This window comes from Prionailurus viverrinus, chromosome D3 (assembly GCF_022837055.1).
Source record: "Prionailurus viverrinus isolate Anna chromosome D3, UM_Priviv_1.0, whole genome shotgun sequence".
Classification (NCBI taxonomy): domain Eukaryota; kingdom Metazoa; phylum Chordata; class Mammalia; order Carnivora; family Felidae; genus Prionailurus; species Prionailurus viverrinus.
This window is the reverse complement of record NC_062572.1, coordinates 9,094,097-9,114,735: the sequence shown is the minus strand read 5'-3', so window position 1 is coordinate 9,114,735 and position 20,639 is coordinate 9,094,097. Positions and strand designations below refer to the sequence as shown.

Genomic DNA, 20,639 nt, shown 5'->3' with positions numbered 1-20,639 from the left:
TTCCTGTGCCTTGAGAAGAACGGAGCACCCCTACCGGCACTCCACCTGCCCAAATAAAATTCCACAAACTGTACCCCTAAAACCTGATGAAGAGTATAGGTTGTTACTGCAGGTTTCTTAAGGGGCAGGGCACGGAGCACTTAACACCTTAACAATCCTTTTTGCTTCTTTCTTTCCCTGAAGTTCCCTTCATTAAAGCAACCACTCCAGTCTCTATTTTTAATTTCTCTCCCCTCAAACTGCTCGTCCATCTTCTCTCATTCATCGCTCACTCTTATTTGCTGTCTTCCCCAGTGCCTTCTCTCTCTTCCTCCATTTCCACCCTCCTCCCTCTCTCATTGCTCCTTCTTCAAATCTGAGGTTCTCACATTTCATCTAGTCAGCAAAATAGGAAGCCAAACAAAAAAAAAAAAAAAAAAAAAAAAAAAGAATTTTTTTGCTCCTTTGGAGAAACAGGGAGATATGAATGCTTACAATTTTCATTTTGTCCCTGTTCTATTGCTGCACTGTCATCATCACTGTCATAGTGGTGCCTACTATGCACCGAGGACCTCTCTAACATTCTCCCTAAATCTCACCTCTATCATCACTGTGCCCATTCTGCCAATAAGGAAGCTGAGGGTCAGAAGAACTGAATAGCTTGCCCTAGTTCACTCAATAGGACAATGGCTTGGAAGCAGAGTGGGAAAACTCACCCTTTGTAGCCCTGCTACTAATGACCCCAGCTTTAGGTTTTCCTGCTGCCGCTGTTCAGGGCAGGAGGGAAGGAAATGTAGGTACTTCTAGAAGATGCCATTCAGACAAATCATAGCCAACAGGGGTCTCTGTCGCCCCAGGAGCAGTCCCTAAGTTACCACTCTCTCAGTCTCCTTGGACCTTCTGATTTCTCAGTTCTTGAGTTCCACAAATCAAAAGATGATCCACTTGTCCCCACAAGACAGGAAAATAATGGTGATGCTGCCATTTATGGTCTGCTTTCCACAAGCTGGGCTCGCTCTGCCCATTATCTAATTTCCTCCTTGTAAGAGCACTTGGAGGTAAGTATTGCCATTTCCTCCCCTTAATAGCTGAGGAAATAGGGGCTCAGAGATGGTAAGTGACTTGCCCAAGGTCATCCAGCCTATAAGCAACCGAGCTGGCGGTCAAATCCTGTTCTGTTTGATGTCAAGGTTGAAGTTCTTAACCTTGAACACCCTTCTGTTTCCTTCCCTTCTGTTTCTCAGCGGCCTCTAAATTTCTGTGGGGCTTTGAATTCACTTTGAATTTTTGTTTGTTTGTTTGAGAGAGAGAGAATGAGCGTGTGCAAATGGGGGGGAGTGGAAGAGGAGAGAAAGGGAGGGAGAGAATCCCAAGCATGCTCCAGGCTCAGCACAGAGCCCAACATGGGGCTTGATCCCACGACCCTGAGATCATGACCCAAGGTGAAATCAAGAGCCAGATGCTCAAGCAACTGAGCCACCCAGGCACCTCCACTTTAAATTTTTGAATTTATTTCCCAGCTGGTGAGGGGCTCAGTCAGGGCTGAAATCCGAAGCCCTCTCTCCCTTGCACCTACAGTCTCCAGCTCTAAAGCTCAGGGGGCCCAAGATGAAGGCTCTAGAAGCTCTCCTTTGAAGGCTGGGTTCCCATCCCTTCAACCCCAGAAACCTCTGTGGACCCCTCAGTGTCTGGAGGAGCAAAGTCCCTTCCCCCTCCAACCCCTGGCCTCCACATTCAAACACCATGACTCAAGACGCAAATCTAGCCCTCCTGCATGAGCTCTCCTGCTCCAAATCCTTGGGGTCCTTCAGGGTCTTTGGCAAATGTGGCAAATCAGGGACCCTGAGATGTCATCTCAGTTTCTGTCCGAGACCCTGCCTCTGAAAACAGCATAGGAGAGAGATTCTAAAATGATCCTCAATACCTCAGGCCAGGGTCTAAACTACCACCCATGTACCACATTCCCTTTTGTGCACATACACACACACATATATTTGCACATATGTGCACACATGTATACATGCTTGCTCTCACATTGTTTGCATACACTTCTCTGCACACCATGCATACACACACATCCATGCACACATCCATTCGTGCACATTTAAACACAAGCCATAAACAGATTCTCTGGAACACATCTGTGTGCTCACACACAGGTTTACATAGCCCATGTGTGCACGCGGGTAAGCATACTGCGTAGATCCATGCGGTTGCGTGTGCCTGCTGGTACCTTCCAAGGTGGGGCAGCCAGGCCTCTGCTGGGGCCTCCTGGAGCCCGGCCTTTGGCAAAAGCCCCACCTGGTGGACACTTGGTGTATACACCAACCCCAACTCCAAGCCTGAGCGTCCCTGAGACCTGAGAGGCTCTGATTAGCAACCAGGCTGGCTGGCAATAAGAGAGTGAGTCCAAAGGTAGACTTTGGGGCACCCCCTACCCCTTTAGAGTTGCCTTCTCTCCTCCTATTCCCTTCCCTGGGCAACAATTTCCCTGGCCAAAGGCAGGGAAAAGAGCACTGGGTCCAGGGGAAGGAGCTTAAATCCCTTCCCTGCCACTTGCTGGCTTCTCTCCCAAGTCTCAGTATGCTCAGCTATAAAATGAGGGTAGAATCCTCAAACAGGTATTTGGAAGAAGCAAATGACATCATGGGCACAAAATCAACTGCTGTACATCTTAGGGTCGGACAGCGTGGAATGAGTCTAAAGTCAGACTTGGGAGTAAATGGAGATGCAACTGGGATGCCTGGGGTGGCTGTCGATCAAGCGTCTGACTTCCGCTCAGGTCATGATGTCGTGGTTCGTGGGTTTGATCTCCAATAACTCAGAGCCTGGAGCCTGCTTCGGATTCTGTCTCCCCCTCTCTCTGCCCCTCTTCCACTCACGTTCTCTCTCTCTCTCAAAAATGAGTAAGTGTTAAAATAAATAAATAAATGGAGATGAAACTCACGGCTCTCCCTTTCCTAGATGTGTGCCCTTGGGCAAGTCACTCTCCTCCAAATGGCTTTCATTAACTGTAAAGTGGGGGCTTTCCAACAAGGTGGTTGGAAGAAGCAAACTGCATCGTGGAAGTGAAGTCCATTACTGTCTCCATTTCTCTCAGACCAAAGACAGGAATAGTGTAGGGGTGATAGAAGCAAGGCTGGAATCAGAGGGACCCCAGTTTAAATTCTGATTCAAATCCTGGTTCTGCCACTTTTGAGATGTGACCTTGAGCAAGTCACTCCCTTGTCCAACCTGTTTCCCTATCTACACAGTGGGGACCTCTTAGTGTTGGGGTAAGAATTAATGAGATAACACACGCAAAGAGCCTGACATCAGTAAGTGCTCCACAAATGCCAACTGCCATTGTCAGCAGTGACTTTTGGGGGAAACAAGTGATATCTGGAGAGGTGGGTAACAGATGACTGTCAGGAGGTCCATATAATAGGTATATAATTATAACTAACTATAATTTAATCACTATGTGCCAGGTGCTATTCTAAGCCCTCTCTAGGAATTAACTCATTTAAGGTCACAACAACCCCATGAAGTAGACATTATTATTATTCCCATCTTACAGATGAGGACACTGAGGCACAGAGATGATGTAACTTGCCCAGGGTCACAGAGCTAAAGAGTGGGTTAAGATCCAGGCAGAGTCCTCTGGATACCTCCCATTCCCTAATTCTACAGAGCTGTCCCATCAGCTCTAACCTCCTGGCCTCTCCTTAGTCTGGAAATTTTCTCAGGTGCTGAAGTCTGGTTTTACAGGGCAAGTCCTCCCTAGCAAGTCCCCCACAGTCCCACTCTTCCTCCCAATCCTCAGGGAGGCAAATGGCCACATACAAAATGTGTATCCTGGAGGACTATGGAATTAAGATAATCTCAGGGAGGCAACAAATGCAATGCAAATAAAGCTAATTAAAGAGCATCTGCTAATCATGGGAGCCTGTGTCAGAAAACTTGCATCTGTTGAAGGTTGCTAAGAGGCATGAAGGTGGAGGGAACCTGGCTGGCGAGGCCTCACCCCACTGCTGAAGCATCACCACCGAGTGGAGGGACAGATGGTGGCTCAGACAAGAGACGAATGTAAAAGAGAGCTTAGGTACAGGAAATTGTGTGCTCCGTGTTTTATTTAAAAGTCAGTCACTGGGAAATGGCTGCCTGATGATGCCGGTGACAAAGGAGTCACTTTTTGACGTGGCATTGCTTATGTCTGAGGCCTGAATCTGTGGCTGCCTGGCTGTGTGGCTTAGATCCAGGTGCTTAACCTCTCTGGAGTTTGAGTTTGGCCACATGATATGCTTTGGCCAACAGAATGAAGTGGAATTGTTGGTGTGCCAGTTCTGAGCCTACATCTCAAGATATGTTGTGTTTCCACTTGCCCTCTTGCACCGTTGCTTTTCACTGTAGAAAGAACATGCCTGGGCTAGCCCACCGGCCCCAGGAGGAGGATACAAGACTCAAGGGTAGGGAGGAGCCTGACTTCCTGGATGACACATGGAGGAGAGCAGCTCTCACCCAAGAACATCTGACAAGGATTATCCCATGGCTACAAAACACACATCCCATATCGTGAGCCACTGGGGCCTAATTATCACTAGAGCAAGTGGACCTAGTGCTGTCCCACTGAAAGGCCAGACCCTGCACCCCTTCCTGAGCTAGTTCTGTGGTTTCACCAACTTCAGTTTCTCCCCACAATCATCCAGCTTGGATGCCATGTGGCTGTCGCTCTCAGCATGACCTAAGACTGCAAGCTCCTGGAAATCTGATGAGTTCCCCCATTAGATCATCCAACTGCTCTGAAAGGACCCACCTTGGCCTATAAGTGAGGTTCCCTGGTGACCTCCTAAGTGTTCTTGGTGGTTTCCACCAGTGGTTCTGGGTTTTGGGACCCCAGCAGGCTTTGCACCCCAGCCAGCCAGTCATGATGCCATGTGGCTGGCCTTGGGCATGCCACCTAGCACCTCCATACCTCATTCTTCACATCTGTAAAAGGGGAGTGCTGCTCCCTTCTTGGCTCAAGAGTGGTGGCATGGAGATATGAACTGTGAAAAGTAGGAGTCCTGTTGAAACAGGAGCTGCCACGTGATCCATCATTCAATGCTGACTCTTGAGGGGCATCACTGAGAGAACCTGAGAAGAATCCCATTTCCTTTGCCTCAGCCTCCCTTTAGCCTTCACCCTGTTTCTCTTTTTTAAGGTTTTGAATGTCAACTTCTTTGGCAAGTTGATGCTTCAAAAGAAACAAAGATTTAAATATCCTAAGATAGCCTTGCCTAAAGAGATTCCTTTCTAGCGTTCCATGTGACAGCCCCAGACAGGCATTTCATAGAAGAGGGCACTCAAATGGCCAATAAATACCTGAAAAGCTAAGCCTCGAGAGTAGTTAGGAAAAATTCAAATTAATACCAAAATGTGATACCATCGTGCACTTATCAGATTGGCCAAAATTTTGAAGCCAGATAATACTAACAGTTATTAAAAATGCAGAGCAACTGGAATCCTCATGCACTGCTGGTGTAATCGGTACAACTAGCTTAGAAAACAACTGCGCATAATCTAGCAAAGTGGAAGACATGCATGGCGCATGCCACATGCCCCACCAATCTATTCCTAGGGATATATTCACCAGGAACTCTTGTCCAGGTGCGTCCAGCAGGATATAAATGATTTGTATCTTTCTATAAGATTGTTTACAGAAGAGTGCTCATAACAGTAAAAGAACAAAACAAACAAAAACAAAGGGAAAAGGTAACAATCCAAATGCCCATCAATAGTAGACTGGATAAAATAAATTGTACTGTATTCACACAATGGAAATCTATAAATGGGGGAAATAATGATTCAGAACCACACTATTCAACATGGGCGATTCTCATAGTAACACTTCTTAAAGAAAACAAGTTGCAGAATACAAATAGTACAATACTATTTATGTAAAATTTAAATGCAGGCAACACTATACTGTATATTGTTTAAGGACTCATTGTTTGGTCTTACGACAAAAGCCAGTGCTAAACCTGCTGTGTGCCACTTAGCATGTGGCCCTGGGAACATTTCATTTTTCTGAGCCTCGGTTTCCTTTCAGGGCTACTGTGAGGGTGTAAAGTCATGTAGTGAATATACCTGTTGCACAGTGAGTACCCAGTAATTGTTGAAGATGACGATTTGATTATTTGGGTAAGTTCCAATTTCCAAATGTCAGTTTTCTTAAAGCAAGGTGCCTTGGGGTCCCCCAAAATAAGAGTGTTGAGGAGGGCAAGAAAGAAGCTATTGTACTTGAGTGCTCATTTTTGTAGTTAACACACATGCAAGTGGGAGTATCCATGCTGAAAAGAGATGCAGTCCCTGCTCACAGCATGTTCTAGACTAAGGCCTTTGATGTCCTGTACAATCTCTCTTCTCCCCTCTTCTTCCACAATAAATTGGGATGGTCAAATCCACCAAAAACTATTTGTTTTTTCTTGATGGCAGGAAGGTATTGAACCCTTTCTAACGTAGCAAAGAATGAAAGAAACATAAGGCAGTTACATTTACTTATTAAAACGGTCTAAATATGCATACCCTTCCACACAATTCTCCTTTGCTACTGTTACCAGTCAGGGCTCTCCAGAGACTGAACCAGTAGGAGACATACATAGTAAGAGATTCATTGCAAGGAATTGGCTTATACAGTTGAGGGGCTGAGTAGTCAAGTCTGAAATTCTTAGGATTTCCATCAGGAAGAACAGATTGAAAGTCCAGGGGGAAGCTACTGTCCACAGGAGGAATTTTCTTTTCTTCAGGTAAGTCTCAGCCCTGCTCTTCAGCCTTTCAGCTGACTGAATCTGACCCTCCCAGATGATACAGAATAATCTCTCTTAGTCAATTGACTATAAACTTCAATCACATCCACAAAACACCCTTACAGCAATATCCAGATTAATGTGTGGATAATTGGGCACTCTCATTTAGCCAAGCTGACACGTCAAACTGACCATCACACATGTCCCCTGTAAGCTCTTCGCAGCACCCTCCAGGTTGGCGCAGCTTATGGATCAGCACATGTTACTGTGTCAAGGCTTTTTCAGTTAAGCTGCCTCCCGTCTGATTTTGTCTGGGTGTCAGCTCGAATTTGCTCTTTTTACGCTGTCCACAAGTCTGACATCATGGCCTCTCGTAGCTCTGGATGCACATCCTTACAGGGCCAATGGCCAAAAGCGAAAGGGAAGGGGCTGATCAGCCAAGCCTAGGCCACGGAGGATAGGGTCTGTCATCCAAGGGTAGCAAGTGGGTAGCACACGCATGGACACCATGGGGTGGTTATGAGCTGGGCCCAAGTGTACATAGCTCTGGACATCCCAAGGTGTGGTCTATGACCTTCCAGATATTTCTAGGTCATTCACAGAACATTCTATAACTTCAAATCCCATGGGGAGGAAGATGGCTATCTTTCAAATGTCTCTCAGTCTTTCCTATCACTCTAAAGGCCAAGACTCAGTGAGGTGCTAGCACATCTATAACACCTCTGTCTCTGGGAAAAAAATCTCCCTTTTACTTGTTTATTTTTTAAAACAAACTTTTAAGGTTTATTTATTTAATTTGAGAGAGAGAGAAAGAGCACATGCATGAGCTGTGGAGGGGCTGAGAGAGAGGGAGAGAGAATCCCAAGCAGTCTGTCAAACACACAAACCACAAGATCATGACCTCAGCCAAAATCAAAAGTCAGAGGCTTAACCAACTAAGCCACCCAGGCGTCCCCCAAAATCTCCCTTTAAAATAGACAACAGGTCTCAGGCTCAGTTCCTCTGGCTGAGTACATTCATGGTTTTAAATGTATGTATTTATATGTAGCCCTTTTCTATTTATGGCAAGAGATGCCAAATTTCTGTTTAGAATGGTGATAGAAAGTTCCCTTTTACAAAGACATTTAATTAAGTAAAAAGTGAGCTAGGTTAGAGAAAAATACTAAGTAAATAGTAATATATGGTACATAGATACAGAAAAAATTGTGCATGTGGATGTGAAAGATTAGAGTTGTGTTAGGTGATGGCCTTGGCTTTGACACTAGATGTCCCAAGTTGGTTTTTTTTGTTTTTTTTTTTAATTTTTTTAACGTTTATTTATTTTTGAGACAGACACAGCATGAACGGGGGAGGGGCAGAGAGAGAGGGAGACACAGAATCGGAAGCAGGCTCCAGGCTCTGAGCCATCAGCCCAGAGCCCGACGCGGGGCTCGAACTCGCGGACCGCGAGATCGTGACCCGAGCTGAAGTCGGACGCTCAACCGACTGAGCCACCCAGGCGCCCCTAGATGTCCCAAGTTTAAATCCAAGCCACACTCACTATGTAAACTTAGGCAGGATACTGAACTTACCTGAGTCTCACTTCCTCATCTGTGAAACGGGAATGATGATACTCATCATCAAACTTTATAATCCACTTTATCCAAATCCTTTGGGACCAGATGTATTTTGGAATTCAGAATCACTCAGATTTTCAGAATACCATACACTGTATATTATATTCAGGGTTAGGCAGCATTGTGTGGCCCAGCACATTAATATTCCTGCAGCAAAATGTCTGACTATTCACATTAAGTGGGGTGGGTTTTTTAAGTCTACACATTGCACCAGTCCCGGGCGGATTTTGTGGTCAAATGTTTGCGCAAACATGAAAATAAAAACTTTCATATTCCAGAGTTTTGGGGATTTAAGGATTGCACATAATGGGCTATGAGCCCGGACAGGGAGTGGACAGGACTAGTGAAACCTAAGGTGCCTTAGTCAAGCCCATGCAGTGAGGTGGCAAAAAGATTGGGAAGCAGCCAGAGGCTAGGAGGGAGCATTTAGGAAGAGAAGAGAGGCAATCAGCAAAATGTGCACCAATCTCACGAGAGATTATAAAGAAAAGATTACACAAGCTCCCCAAGATTTCTTTGATTTCTTCTCCCCTATGACCCAACACCCTCCCTTCCTCCTCCTCTTCCTCCTCTTTCTCTTGCTGGTGCTGCTCCTCCCATTGCCCTTCTTGGTGTCTGGCCTTAGGGTGGACATGTGACTAAGTTCTAGCCCATGAGATGTGAGGGGAGATCTACTGAAGTGCTTATAAGAAAGGTCTCTGTGGACAATTCTGTGCCTAGATGTGATGCCTGGCGTAGGGGCAGCCATACTGAGGCCATGAGGGGAAGCAGGCTGAGGGTAAAGACCACACAGAGGATGGCAGGGTAGAGAGCTGATGTCATGTGGCCACTGATCACACCAAACTTGGACTCACCTACCTCTGTACTTCTTGTATAAGATAAAGAAAACCTATTATAATTTTAGCCAGTTAGAGTTGGAATTATCTGTTACTTACAGTGGAAGGATATTATTTTTGTTATTAAGAGAAAGTATAAATATGGAAGATGAGAAAATATGGGGAGTCTCAAGTTATAAGATTGCATATAAGCAAAGCCAGATTTTAAAGAATTTAATACCAGATAGATAGCACAATGGGCAGGCACGCAGAGGGGTAGTGAGAAAGCTGGTGCGGGCCAAACTGCCTAAGGATGGTTTCATGAAGGAGGTTGGAAAACTTCCTCAAACTTCACTAAAAATTTCTTGGTTCCACTTCTGTATTTTCAGTGGAGGGCAAATGATTCAGCTCAAGCCTAGGAGCCCCCAAATTCCTTCCCAGAATCATAGATATTTCCTCAACCAGGAAAGAAAGCTGGCTGGGCGGGTTGGGAAGATTCTGAGTAGACGCACAGCCTTAGCAGTGTTCTGGGCTTGTCTGGCCTTCAACGTGTGATTTTGAGAGTTGGAAACGAGAAGATTAAAACTCAGAATGGCACGCGGGTGTGAAGCCGACTGCCTTGCCAGCTATTTGCCTGTATTTAAAACACATATGGGTGATATTTTTAAATATCTTTGCTGTGTGATTGAAAAACATTGCAGTTGCTACTTCGTGGACGTGGGTTTTTATGCAAACCCAGGGATGGAATGATGAGTGTATGTTGTACCTACGTGGGCTTTGCTGGAGAGAATGTAAGGACAGAATGGCACAGCCTGCATAAATGTCGGGCTGAGAATTGGGGCTGGGCCATTCAACATTTAACTTGGGTGTAGGGGCTGCTGGCAAAGCTCCTTGGTTCTCTTTGAGATCCATCCCTCCCCACTCTCCCTCCAAGGGGTTTGGGTGGGAATACTCACCCCAGCTCTAGGAGTAGACATACAACCCAGGGCTGGCCAACTGAGCACTCTAGACCCTTGGCCCAAGTGACTGGCTGAGGGGCAAGCTCACGTCCAAAGGCAAGCCAATGAGACTCAATCATGCAATAGTTTTAGGAACTATTGGGAAATAAGCACTTCTCTCCTGCTCGCATTGCTAATCTGAGAGCAGGTATACCTGGAACTTCCAAGGCCATCTTTGTCACCACTTGAGGAGAGCCTGCTGGGAATAAAACCAAGGCAGTGGAAAAGAGAGCCTGAGAGATGGAGAGAATCCTGGATCCAGCCATGCCTGAAATCTATTCCTGGAAGCTTTATTTTCCACTTAAAAAAAAAAAATTGTAGTGGTTGCCAGAGGGAAAGGGAAGAGGGAGTAGGAGAAAAAGGTGAAGAGGATTAAGAGATACAAACTTCTAGTTATAAAATAAATAAGTCATGGGATGGGAAGTAAGGCATAGTCAATACATAGGCCATAATATCATAATAACTCAGTGTGGTGAGAGATGGTAACTACACTTATCATGGTGAGAATTTTGTAATGTATATACTTGTGAAGTCACTATGCTGCACACCTGAAACTGATATAATATTAGGCCCACTACAGAAAAAAAAAATTGTGGTAAAATATATTTACCGTAAAATGCCATTTTAATGATGTATAAGCATAAAATTCACTGGCATTCATTACATTGACAATGTTATGCAACCATCTCACCACTATTTCCAAAAGCTGTCATCACCCCAAACAGAAACTCTGTACCCATTAAGGAGTAACTCCCCATCCTACCCTAGGACTCTCAATTTAATGGTTTTTTTTTTTAATTTTTTTTTTTTACGTTTATTTTTTTGATAAACCGAGAGAGGCAGAGCACAAGTGGGGGAGGGGCAGAGAGAGAAGGAGACACACAATCCGAAGGGAGCTCCAGACTCCGAGCCGTCAGCACAGGGCCCGACGCGGGGCTCGAACCCACAGACCGTGAGATCATGGCCTGAGCGAAGTCGGAGGCTCAACCGACTGAGGCCCCCAGGCGCCCCTCAATTTAATGTTTTTAAAGTATAATATACACACAGTGAAATTCTCCCCTTTTACGGTGGTTCTGTGAGTTCTCACAAACACACACAGTCATTTAACCGGCCCCACAATCAAGATCCAGAACAGTTCTAACCCCAGCTCCCAAAGTCCACGTTCTCCCTACAGGCGGCTCCCTGCTCTCCTCCCCAACCGCCTGGAAACCACGGATCGGTTTTCTGTGTGTGAAGTTCTGTCTTTTCCAGAATGGCGTGTAAGTGAAATCGCACAGTATGTGGCCTCGTGACTCTGACTCGCTTCGCTCGGCATAACGCATCTGAAGTTAGCCCGTCATGGGCATATCCATAATTCGCGCCTTTATACCGTACGACTCTACCTCGGTTTACGCTTTCACCACATGAGGGACATTTGTTTACTCCCGTACTCTGAATCGACCTGAGTCTATACATTCCTTTTCCTTAAGCTGCCGGAGTCGGGTTTCCGTCACCTGCAACCAAAATAATCTTGCCCATATATCGGGAGAAAGTCACTTCCTTTCCTGAAAACTACCTCTTCCGTCTATAAAATGGGAGTGTATTACTCACGACGGTTTTGAGTATAACGGAAATCTTGACACAAAATTCAAAGAAAGACGATAACTTTCTCACACACCGGGGAGTCCTGAGGTGGAGCACATCAGGAGGCGGCTGATTTGGCGGCTCAACACCGGAGGCTGGCACTTTCCACCTCTTTAATCTGCGGTGCCTCGGGGTCTCCTCCTCAGGGCGAAGCAAGATGGCGGCGGCAGTTCCACCACGCCGACGTGGACGGGAAGTTTTCTTCCAGGGCTCAAGAGGCTTTGCCCAGAAGCCACGCCCAGCAGGTTTCTCCTCGTATCTCATTGGCCCGAATTGGGTCTCGTGCCCGCTCCCGACAGAGTAGCAGAGGAGGGGGGTGGGGCACCCACAGTGCCTACCACCCACGAGAACAGCAGCTCGGCTACCTCGTGGGGGTGTTATGAGGGTCAATGGAGGTATCAGCTCCTGGTACCTGCGAGGATTCAGACACGTTGCAAGTCTCTTCGACATTTTGAGGGAATATGGCCCGGGCAGATCTTCCCAACCCTGAGAAAGTCAGGTGACATCGGCACAGGTGGGAAATACTGAAATAGTTCTGGCCAATGCATTTGAGTTAATCACATGCTTCCGGTGACAATGGACAGAAACAGAAATTGGCCTAAGCCAAAAATAATTTATTAGCTTATTTAACTGGAAAGTTTAACTGGTGTGGTGGGCCCAGGCATAGCCTGGAGGTTGAATTTCAGACACTCCTCCTTCTCTGGGATTTCTCCTGCTGATTTCTTCTGTGTTGGCCTCATCCTCAGACAGACATATTCCCTCCGATGGCAAAGATGGCTGCCATTAGCCCAAGCTTCCGTCCTCCCAGCTTCTTGTCCCCGGGGAAAAGAGAAAGCCTAGGGAAGATTCTCATTAGTCTAGGTGAGACCACATGCCTATGCCTGAGCCAATCACCTTGACTCTGCTAGACGCGGCCCAGATGGCCCGCCCAATTCCCTAGCTGGGGTAGAGTGGAGGCCAAGGGCATAAACTGGCCAAAAGAAAACCCCGAGGCTGCTTTCACAAGAAAGGGGAATGGTATTGGGGCAAAAGTAACACTGTTTCCTACCGTCTTAATGTTACTGGGAGAGAAACTTACACCCAGAAAGGGTAAGGCACTAGATGTCATAGCAGTGGATCCAAGTCATGAACTCCAGCCCCTGAATGCCTAGCCATTACACCAACCCTCACTGGGTGCCAGGAGGATGGGTGGGTCTGTGATTCCCTAATAATGCCCACGCCAAACTCTTTCACTCCCCAACCTCCCTCTCCAAATGAGGCTCACCCACATTTCTCACCTTGAGGTTCGGTCTACTTTGCAGCTGAAGTACAGAATGTTAGGGGATTGCTATGGACTGAACTGTGCCTCCCTCCCATTTAATTTTGAAGCCTTAACCCTAATACAGTGTCTTTGGGAGATAATTAGGTTTAAATGAGATCATGAGGGTAGGGCGACCAAGATGGGATTAATGCCTTCATAAGAATAGACAACCAGAGCTGGCTTTCTCTCTCTCTTTCCCTCTCTGCCATGTGAGGACACAGCAAGAAGGAAGCTGTCTTTAAACCAGGAAGAGGGCTTTCACCAGACCTGACCATGCTGGCACCCCGATCTCAGACATCCAGCCTCTGGAACTGTGAGAAAATAGATGCCTGGTTTTAAATGTATGGTATTTTATTATGGCAGCCCAAGCTGACTAATACAGGGATGGATTTAGAGCAACAAACATTGATTGGGCACCTGCTGAGCGCCAGGTCCTGTGCAGGATACTAAGGTTCATTAGCTGGGTCTTAGCCCACAAAGAGTTTGGAATCTAAAAGCAATGTTAAAATATTAATAATGGATCCCTTCTATCTTCTCTGTAAACTTTGAGCTCCCTTTTACTTAAGAAAAGAAATTTCCAACTCAACCAATAACCTCCTTGCTCTTTCTTCCTCTCTCCATCTGTCTCTAGAAACAGAATAGCACGTAGACCACAGAACTTTGCATCCATCTCTCCATGCTTATTTCCGTGCATGCCAAGAGGAAAAAAAAAATGACAGCTATAAAGAGATGGCAGATGCTCTTAAGTGCCCTGTGTTCAGAGTTTTCCATGTATAACCTCATTTAATCTTCCAACTACTTCACGAGGCAGCCGTTATTAGTCCCATTTTCCAAATGAGGATGCTGAGAGGCTCAGAGTGACAAAGAGACCTGCCCAAGATCACACAGCTGGGAAGTGGAGATGGGATTTGTACCCAGGTCCCTCTGATTTTAATGTCCAAGTTCTTAACCCCCATTGAATCTCCTTGGCTAATCAGTGCTATACATGGATTCACAAAAGAGATACTCATCCAAAGCTGATGAGTATCATCCATTAGGATGACCTAGATTTCTCCATGATAAGGACAGCCGCCACTGAGGAAGCTGGCTGTGATATGAATGGATGCATTAAGAATTTTTATTGACTCTCAAAGAGTTAGCAATGATATCACTTCTGCTATTTGCATGAGCCTGCAGTTATTGAACCTTTACTCTGTGCCAGTCAATCCACATGTTTTAACTCTCTTCCCCTCACAAGCCCTTGAGTTAAGTCCTAGCATCACCCCATATTCCAGATGATAAAACTAAGGCTTACTGGGACTAAAGCAATGGGTGAGTGAATGAAATGAGGGAATCTCACAACCATAAATCTTTGAGGGAGGAGTAAATTTTCCAAAGCCCTCGAAGTGCTAGAATCTTCCAAGTCTGTATTCAAAGAGAAGGGGGCAAGATGGAAATTGAGAACAAAATTCTCCCCTCATAGAAGGAAGATGCTGTTTGGCAACTAAGAGTTCTAGGAAATGTCATGAGGTCTTCCCTTCCCCCACCCCAGACCCTCATGGTCTGTGGTTGGATGTGGAAATCCTGGAAGTTTCCCTGAATTGAGAACTGATAGAGGTGGGAGAGAGCAGGCTTTTAAGGGACTCTCACAGGAAATGGAACAATAGCAGTGCTGTGCCTTGTGAGAGCTGCAAATGGGGTCCTCAGCAAGAGGGAATACAGAGATGCATATGCTCAAGATGTTCTGCCATCTAAATGTGCATAATGAAAAAAAAAAAACCTTGTATAAAATGTAATAAAATAGGTCTGTGAAATCAGCCTTAAAAAATCATGTGCATCTGGGTTTTGTCCTGAAGGGCAAAAACACAAATTCCATGACCAGTTTGGTGCAGTTGGATGAGGGGAGTGGTTAAGCATTTATTATTTGATTTTGTGGGTTTTTTAACAAAGAAATTACATATTCGTTATTAAAAATTCAAGCAATACATAAGTAATGGTGTATCAGTTAGGAAGGCTACTTGTGCAAGTAACAGTAAACCCAGTAAACTGGGCTTAAAAGACAAGAGTGTATTGTTAATTAGCAGGAAGCCTGAATGTAGGAGGTTCTGGGCTTGGTTTAGGGACTCAACAATATCAACAAAAACCCAGATTCCTTTGTTCTTTCTGCCCTGCTCTACTCATTGTGTTTGTGATATCTCCCTTCGTGGTTACAAGATGGCTGCCACAGCTCCAGACATCAGGTTCTCATGTCACGGTCCCAAGCAGGAAGGAAAAGGGTATGATGGGGCAAAAGAGAACCTTGTCTTCTTTTATTAAATTTTCTTTTCTTTCCCAGAAACTGTTCCCTTCATCTACAAAGGTGGGTGGACTTCTGCTCAAACCCTAGCTCTCCCACTTAATCTCTCTGAGCTTCAATTTCCCCATCCTGGAAATAGGAATAATAGTAGTGTTTTCCTCATAGGGTGTTGTAAGACTTAAATGAGAAAGCACATCATGTATAATAAACACTCAGTAGGTATGTGGGTATCTTCTTTTTGTCTGTCCAGATTCATCCTTCTTTACCTTTCTCCTGCTTATTCTGTGCTGCCCCAGGACTGCAACAACGGGCTTCCTTATCCTCTGGCTTCTGGTTGATTTGGCCAATGGAGAGTGTCAACAGGAGATGAGGTGGGAGTAGAGAAAGGTCAGGTATCTATTTTTCTAGCTCCCTCTCTGTGGGATGCCAAGGGGCTGAGTTTCTCTACTGAGAGCCACCGCTCCTCTCTCCCTCTGCCAGCTGCTCCCTCCAGGTTCCAGTAATGCCCAGATGGTAACAGCTCCCAAGGTTACTAGTCCCAGGGGCTGCACTGTTGCTTTTCTTAAACCTGTTCTCACCTTAATAAAGAATTTCTTTATTAAACTCCTCTCAAAATACCAGTTTGACTGTATTATCTTTTCCTGCTGGCACCCTGATGGATTCAAAACATTCGCTTTTTTTCCAAAGTAAATTGTTTGCAAACTTCAGTATTTTATTAGTAGTGACAAGTGACTTGTGTCACCCCTCATGATTAAGAATCACCAGTCCACTTGGTCAAAAAGTCAGTCAAGTGGGATGTTCAGTTGAGTTGGCTGTTAGAATCATGAATTAATTCTAAATCCTTGGGCCTCTGGCCATATCCTGAGGCACAATATCTTTTAAGTGATAATGATTTTGAAAAAAAAAGAAAGAAAAGACACAATTTCACATTCACATGCCCTGAACTCATAGCTGCGTATTCTTGACATCCTTCAGTTAAATGGAAAACACCAGGGTTTGAAACTGTATTGATTTCAGTGGGCATATATTATTTTACTGTAAGTACCAATGTCTGTTGTACTTAATATACAATGGATTAATTTAAAATGCATTAGTTTAATAAAAATGCATAAAATAGAATAGAATTGCATTAGCTTCAATAAAAAATTCAATTTCATAAATATTATCTCGTGTTAAAATGCATTGATTTCCAGGAAAATATATTGGTCAAAGGTAATTTACATTGGTTTGAATGGAAATGCACCAGTCTGCATACATATGTATTAGTTTAGTCAAACGTATCCAATTGTGTAAAATATCGGTTAGGCTGAAATGGATTCTGACCCTGTTGTTGTCGTTGTTGTTGTTTTATTCTTTTTCTCTGAATAAATATCTCCCAGGCTGGCTTTAGTGTGGCCCAGTTCACTTGAAGGAATGCGGGTGGCTGAGCCTGAGGAACATTCTGGTAACCCATGGGTTTGTGAATGGATGTGTCAACTTCAGCAGCAGTTAAAACTCCCTTAGTGGCATGTAAGGGACACTCATCTTCCCCACCGAGGCTGAGTGTGGGGTATGAGCTGGAGATCCAAGCAAAGGGCCCAGAAGTAATATGTCCTGTCCTTGTAAGGACTGATTGGAGCCATCCCTAGATCAGGACAATGTTGTAGGCCTTGACTACAGCAAGAGGAACTGGAAAGGAGCCTGTGATCTGGGAGCAAATGGAGACCAGAACCAGAAGGTGAGCTAGACCCAGAGTTCAGGATCAACAGGACAGGATCATAGGTAGGGTTCTGGGGTCTACCAGGCCTGGGTTCAAACCCTGAGCCTGACACTTCCTCTGTGTCCTTGGCCAAGTCATTTAACTTCTCTGAGTCTCCATTTCTCCCAGGTATTGTACTGTCCATGTACTGATTTATTTAATCACCACCACACCCCCATGGTACAAGTAAGTGACTTGTTCCAGAGCACACAACTAGCAAGTATCAGAGATTTAAATCCAGAGTCTCCATTCTCAGCCACTAGACTACCTCCAATAATTGTTTTGTGACTTCCAAAGCAGTCATATCATGGCAATTAAGGAAGGTACCCCAATGCCTGCTCTGTGTTTTCCTAAGAGCCTCCTTTTCTTAGATAAGGACTGAGTGACTTTGCCTCTTTGAGCCTCGGTTCCTTCATCTATAAAATGGGTAAAATGAACAGCATCCATCTCCTAGGGCTCTCAGCATACTAGGGACATGGTAAAGGCTCAACAAACATTCTACTCCTGAAATCATTATTACATTATATGCTAACTTGGATGTAAATTTTTAAAAAAAATAAAAAAAAATAGAAGACTCAACAAACAGTAGACCCTCACTCCAACAAAAAGCATTCAACATATTTTTGTGGCTGCAGGACTCTTCAGAATCTTTACTATGCTGATGTGGCCCCTGAATCTCTCAGAGGGGAAGGAGTAGGCAGAATCTAGGAGGAGGCTGAGCTGTGAAGGTCAGAACTACAAGAGGGAAAAGAGAATTAGAGATGGAGAAATTGTACCAGCTGAATAGTGTTTCCCAAAGTGTGAGACCCCCTCATCCCTTGTGATGTGTGAGCTGCTTTTGTTCTCCTCAAGTAGACATTTTTCACAACTTTTTATTTGAAAAAAAAAAATTGTGGGGCGCCTGGGTGGCGCAGTCGGTTAAGCGTCCGACTTCAGCCAGGTCACGATCTCGCGGTCCGGGAGTTCGAGCCCCGCGTCGGGCTCTGGGCTGGTGATGGCTCAGAGCCTGGAGCCTGTTTCCGATTCTGTGTCTCCCTCTCTCTCTGCCCCTCCCCCGTTCATGCTCTGTCTCTCTCTGTCCCAAAAATAAATAAATGTCGAAAAAAAAAAAAAAATTGTAACAGAAGAGTTGCAATAAGGGTGCAATGATATCTCTGAACTTCTCCAGATTTGCCAAATGCTGACATTTTGCCACATTTGCTTTATTTCTGTGTGTGTGTGTGTGTGTGTGTGTGTGTGTGTGTGTGTGTATACACTTTCCCCAATGAACCACTTATGTGTTAATGCAGTCACTACCACAATCCTTTACACACACAGTCCGGTATGTATCTCCTAAGAACCAGGTCATCCTCTTATGTAATTACCATATAATTATCACATTTGAGAAACTTAACATTAATGAAGTTCTAGAATCTGAATTTCAGGTTCCATGTTCCAATTTCACCAGTTGTCCTAAAATTGACAATTGGTGGTGCAATCTCTGACCTCTTGGAATGGGGGCATGTCTGCCAGGTTTCTGCACTATAATTTTTTCCCTTTGTAATTAGCAAGAAACCTGTGGGGGAGATACTATAGATAAGACTGTGCCAAGTTAAACATTAAAACATTTAAAAACTGAATATTTACATATTTATTTTCATGTTATATTCTGTTCCTGCAAAGGAAAATTGCTATTTCATTTACAGTAGCAATGCGGTTTCCTTCTCCAAAATACATACTAAAAATGAAAAAAAAGGGGCACCTAGGTGGCTCAGTCAGTTAAGCATCCGACCCTTGATTTGATTTCATGGTTTGTGAGATCAAACCCTGCGCTGGACTCTGCACTGACAGCATAGAGCCTGCTTGTGATTCTCTCTCCCCTCGTTCTCTGCCCCTCCCCCACTTGCGTGATCTCTCTCTCGAAATAAATAAATAAACTTAAAAAAGAGGAATCTCAAAAAAAAGTGAAAAAAAAGGAAAGTGAGTCAATTTGAAGAAAAGTGTAAAGTAAGTGACAACAGAGGTTGTTCATGGATGTGGCAAAATACATTGACATGTGGGGCTCAAATGGCTGTTGTAGGGACACAGCACAAGTGTGGAAACTGCCACTGTAAAGAGATGGAGCTAAGCTGCAAGGGTGGAGGGGGCTCATTCCTGGGGTGTTCAGAGCCTTAGGGTATATTCTGTGGTGTCTGGTGTTCCCCCGGGCCCACAGACCCCGTGCCTGGCCTCTGTTTGGCCCTGCAGCCTGGGGACGTGGCCTTGAGCACAGTTACTTCAGACCCCCTGCTGGCACTGCTAGGGAAGCCACCAGATGATCTGGAAGGTTCCAGAAATTCAGTGTGAATCCTGGTTCATGGAAACCCACCCAGCAGTCCATATAGACTGGGGTCCTGCAAAAAGAGTCCCTCCTGACCCCTCCTAGAATCGATGTGTGGGCAACACAGAAGGCAGACCGGGTGTTGCTCTTCCGGACACAGACTGGATGGTGGAGTCTGGCAAAGAAGGATGAAAGCATGAAAAGGCAGGGCCACCAAGGAGGTGGCTGGTGGCCGGTGAGGGTGTAGGGGGCTGGGGAGTGGTGCTTTTGACGGAAAGTCCTGCAGACTGAGAGGAATAATTGGATGCAATTTAGCACCTGTTCTTTGGTCTCGGGTCTAAAAAGTGGTCCCTTGAACTCAACAGAGACTGTCCTTTCAGGGCCCAGCCTTGACTATGGCTTGGGACTGGTGCCAGAAGTTGCCCACTGGAGGCCCCTGTCATGATGAAATCTATTGCTAGGATCCAGGTGGGTCTGTGCAAAAGCCAAAATTGAGTTAATTCTTGGATTTTGGCAAAACCAAGAGTAAACAGATTCACCCTTTGATTCCTGAGAGGGCAGTTGGTAAGGCACAGGCATCACCTTCAAACCCCGGCTCAATGTCAGCCGTGAAGCTCAGACATATTCACCCCCTCTGGAGGCTCAGCCTTCTCTTCTGTAAAAGGGCATGATAATATTGCCAATACCCTGGGTTGCTGTGAGGGTCACATGAGGGAAATGAATAAAGAACTTGGTACAACGCCAGCCATGTTATAAGTGGTCATTAGATTTGTAGCTATTATTGTTGTTGCTGTTAATCAAACCAGTTACTCGAAGAGCCCGAAGAGAAGCCATTCAGGTGAATAGGAGCTCCTTGAAAGTAGGAATGATTTTGTATTCATCTTGGTACCCTCAGCACCTACCAGGGCCTGGCCTAGAGGAGGTGCATAGTATTGACTGTTAGCAAGAATAATCATAATTGCTCATATTTTTGGAGCACCTACTATGTCTCAAGCCCTGGATAAGCCTTCCATGTGTATTATTGCATCTAAACCTGAGAGTCACCCTAGGCCCTCACACACTGCTGGTGAGAAATGTGAAATGGTGCAGCTGCTGTGGAAAACAGTTTGGCAGTTCTCAAGGTTCAACGTGAGGTTACTATATGATGAGCAACTCCATTCCTAGGTAGCTACCCCAAAGAATTGGAAAACGGATATTCAAACAAATACGTATATATGAACGTTCATAGC

The 20,639-nt window shown here is 45.2% G+C and overlaps 1 protein-coding gene across 2 annotated transcripts in view; it reads right to left on the bottom strand.

The window, feature by feature from the left end:
- Positions 1 to 20,639, bottom strand: part of CUX2 (cut like homeobox 2) — a 320,122-nt gene that overhangs the window by 269,966 nt on the left and 29,517 nt on the right. The window contains exon 1 of one of the 2 annotated variants that reach the window (XM_047828239.1): positions 11,833 to 11,957. The exons of the other annotated variant lie outside the window; for it this stretch is intronic. The gene's annotated coding sequence lies outside the window, so the exon portion shown is untranslated. Of the gene's footprint in view, positions 1 to 11,832; positions 11,958 to 20,639 lie in introns of those variants that run through there. 2 annotated transcript variants of the gene reach the window in all.